This window comes from Somniosus microcephalus, unplaced genomic scaffold (assembly GCF_052327205.1).
Source record: "Somniosus microcephalus isolate GS21.2 unplaced genomic scaffold, FLI_Smic_1.0 scaffold764, whole genome shotgun sequence".
Classification (NCBI taxonomy): domain Eukaryota; kingdom Metazoa; phylum Chordata; class Chondrichthyes; order Squaliformes; family Somniosidae; genus Somniosus; species Somniosus microcephalus.
Window position 1 is genome coordinate 24,898 of NW_028225951.1, and position 3,272 is coordinate 28,169.

Below are 3,272 nucleotides of genomic sequence, written 5' to 3' on the forward strand. Positions count from 1 at the left end.
AGAAATGGGGAAAGAAGCCGAGAAAGAGCCCGAGCCGACGGAAGGGAAGCGAGGTGACCGGAAAGTAGCAGCCGCCACGAGCGTGAGGGAGCAGCCGAGAGCCCTGTCTGACTGATAGATGAATTCTTTTGCCTGAGGTTTTGCCTGAAAGAGAGTGGTGGGTGTTTTGGTGCATTGCTGCTCAAAGGCACTCCCTGCTGGTGTGCAGATGCAACTGCTCAAGCAATGGAGGTGTCCTGTGCCTCAGCAGCAACATGTAAACTAGCGTCAAGTTAAGAGCACTGCCTTGAGCTGAAAGCTCCTTACCGCTCACTTACTGCACAAGAACGCCCGCTCCTTCAAGCCGGAGTCGAACCAGCGACCTAACGACGACTTTGCTTTGCTTTTTTTCCACTGCAGTCCTCCGCTCTACCACCTGAAAATCGAAGGGAAGCGGCAAAGGTGTCTCGCTTTGGTGATTGTCCGCCGTGCGCCTTTTGACGCTCCCGGCCTGGTGTACCTGCTGATGCCGCAGTGTTGTGGGACTGTGAGTTGCCAGCTGCTCTGTACAGGCTGGGCCTGTGGCGCAATGGATAACGCGTCTGACTACGGATCAGAAGATTGTAGGTTCGACTCCTACCTGGCTCGAACTTTTTTACGCACTTTGCATTATGGCGCTAGATGCCTCGCAAGCGCACCTACTTGGTCATGCTGCCCAGCAGTTTGCATGGCAAGTGCCTTCTTAGCGCAGTAGGCAGCGCGTCAGTCTCATAATCTGAAGGTCCTGAGTTCGATCCTCAGAGAAGGCATTGATACTTGCAAAGCATTTTTATCCCTCATCTCAGCTTTCCATTTTTGCTGCACAAGACTATCGACAAGACTTGCTGCTACGGCACACCAAAGGATTTGATGTCCCTTGGCCCCTCTGTACCTCAGCGTGTGGAGACCCTTCGGAAGTACACGGGTTCACCGACAGCTGACACCACTGTTGCGTTTGAGCCATTGCCCCGAGCCAAAAGAGGAGTGGAGAATGCAGGCATCGATCCCGCTACCTCTCACATGCAAAGCGAGCGCTCTACCATTTGAGCTAATTCCCAAGCTGCGTCTTACAATTGCACCAAGTTTGCTTCTCAGTAGCTCCTTAGCACTCGCCTCTGAGTTGCTGCGCCACCAGCAGGGATCTCCTGCTTTGGGTTAGCCCGCTCCCTGATCTCTTTCAACGCTTTGCTCCAATCGGCGTTACCGAGCAACGGCAGGGCGGGAAGTCAGAGAAATGGGGAAAGAAGCCGAGAAAGAGCCCGAGCCGACGGAAGGGAAGCGAGGTGACCGGAAAGTAGCAGCCGCCACGAGCGTGAGGGAGCAGCCGAGAGCCCTGTCTGACTGATAGATGAATTCTTTTGCCTGAGGTTTTGCCTGAAAGAGAGTGGTGGGTGTTTTGGTGCATTGCTGCTCAAAGGCACTCCCTGCTGGTGTGCAGATGCAACTGCTCAAGCAATGGAGGTGTCCTGTGCCTCAGCAGCAACATGTAAACTAGCGTCAAGTTAAGAGCACTGCCTTGAGCTAAAAGCTCCTTACCGCTCACTTACTGCACAAGAACGCCCGCTCCTTCAAGCCGGAGTCGAACCAGCGACCTAACGACGACTTTGCTTTGCTTTTTTTCCACTGCAGTCCTCCGCTCTACCACCTGAAAATCGAAGGGAAGCGGCAAAGGTGTCTCGCTTTGGTGATTGTCCGCCGTGCGCCTTTTGACGCTCGCGGCCTGGTGTACCTGCTGATGCCGCAGTGTTGTGGGACTGTGAGTTGCCCGCTGCTCTGGAGAGGCTGTGCCAGTGGCGCAATGGATAACGCGTCTCACTACGGATCAGAAGATTGTAGGTTCGACTCCTACCTGGCTTAATCTTTTTTACGCACTTTGCATTATGGCTCTAGATGCCTCGCAAGCGCACCTACTTGGTCATGCTGCCCAGCAGTTTGCACGGCCAGTGCCTTCTTAGCGCAGTAGGCAGCGCGTCAGTCTCATAATCTAAAGATCCTGAGTTCAATCCTCAGAGAAGGCATTGATACTTGCAAAGCTTTTTTATCCCTCATCTCAGCTTTCCATTTTGGCTGCACAAGACTTGCTGCTACGGCACACCAAAGGATTTGATGTCCCTTGGCCCCTCTGTCCCTCAGCGTGTGGAGACCCTTCGGAAGTACACAGGTTCACCGACAGCTGACACCACTGTTGCGTTTGAGCCATTGCCCCGAGCCAAAAGAGGAGTGGAGAATGCAGGCATCGATCCCGCTACCTCTCACATGCAAAGCGAGCGCTCTACCATTTGAGCTAATTCCCCAGCTGCGTCTTACAATTGCACCAAGTTTGCTTCTCAGTAGCTCCTTAGCACTCGCCTCTGAGTTGCTGCGCCACCAGCAGGGATCTCCTGCTTTGGGTTAGCCCGCTCCCTGATCTCTTTCAACGCTTTGCTCCAATCGGCGTTACCGAGCAACGGCAGGGCGGGAAGTCAGAGAAATGGGGAAAGAAGCCGAGAAAGAGCCCGAGCCGACGGAAGGGAAGCGAGGTGACCGGAAAGTAGCAGCCGCCACGAGCGTGAGGGAGCAGCCGAGAGCCCTGTCTGACTGATAGATGAATTCTTTTGCCTGAGGTTTTGCCTGAAAGAGAGTGGTGGGTGTTTTGGTGCATTGCTGCTCAAAGGCACTCCCTGCTGGTGTGCAGATGCAACTGCTCAAGCAATGGAGGTGTCCTGTGCCTCAGCAGCAACATGTAAACTAGCGTCAAGTTAAGAGCACTGCCTTGAGCTGAAAGCTCCTTACCGCTCACTTACTGCACAAGAACGCCCGCTCCTTCAAGCCGGAGTCGAACCAGCGACCTAACGACGACTTTGCTTTGCTTTTTTTCCACTGCAGTCCTCCGCTCTACCACCTGAAAATCGAAGGGAAGTGGCAAAGGTGTCTCGCTTTGGTGATTGTCCGCCGTGCGCCTTTTGACGCTCCCGGCCTGGTGTACCTGCTGATGCCGCAGTGTTGTGGGACTGTGAGTTGCCAGCTGCTCTGTACAGGCTGGGCCTGTGGCGCAATGGATAACGCGTCTGACTACGGATCAGAAGATTGTAGGTTCGACTCCTACCTGGCTCGAACTTTTTTACGCACTTTGCATTATGGCGCTAGATGCCTCGCAAGCGCACCTACTTGGTCATGCTGCCCAGCAGTTTGCATGGCAAGTGCCTTCTTAGCGCAGTAGGCAGCGCGTCAGTCTCGTAATCTGAAGGTCCTGAGTTCGATCCTCAGAGAAGGCA

The 3,272-nt window shown here is 54.1% G+C and overlaps 1 non-coding gene across 1 annotated transcript; it reads left to right on the forward strand.

Annotated features, from left to right (window-relative positions):
• Positions 1-3,199: 3,199 nt before the first annotated feature.
• trnat-cgu (transfer RNA threonine (anticodon CGU)) lies at positions 3,200-3,272 on the forward strand. Its single transcript has one exon. It is a non-coding gene; the product is annotated as a tRNA-Thr (tRNA).